Consider the following 638-nt stretch of genomic DNA (forward strand, 5'->3'; position numbering starts at 1 on the left):
AGGAGGAAGATTTAGATTTCTGTGGAGACAAAGATGAGCAAGTATGTGGAATTGTTGGACGCCGGAGTGAGAATCGCCGGAAGATTTTACTCTCACTGCCCACATACAGCTCGCATGTACTACCACCCTCCCTCTAACTCCGACGACCACCACCACCACCACCACGACCACCATGACGGTGGAAGTGTCAGTCACGTGGCGATTCAGGATTCTACGCGGATATCCAGTTGTGGATCCAAGGCGGCTAAGGTGTTGGATGCCACTGATTTGATCGTTTATTCTGTAATGTAGAAGGAAGAATGAAATTAGTGCCCAACACAAACAATTTTTTGTTACCGATTTATTGAAATTCTTTATTGATCGGAAAGAATTACTGGCAAAAAATTTCCTCCATATTTACTCAATTTTTGAATATCATTGATTCTTATTCTTTTACTCCCTTTGGTATGATTGTGAATATGACATGCATAATTTTATTTATTTTTAGGATAAAAATTTTACAAATTAAAAAAAATTTCTATTTTAAATAAAAACTTTAATAAAAATAAAATAAAATAAATTTTAATAAAATTAAGATAATTTGAATTGAACATTGATACACAGTGGCAACGAAGATTGGAAGGAGGGAATAGAAATGG

Source organism: Manihot esculenta, chromosome 8 (assembly GCF_001659605.2).
Source record: "Manihot esculenta cultivar AM560-2 chromosome 8, M.esculenta_v8, whole genome shotgun sequence".
Taxonomy (NCBI): Eukaryota; Viridiplantae; Streptophyta; class Magnoliopsida; order Malpighiales; family Euphorbiaceae; genus Manihot; species Manihot esculenta.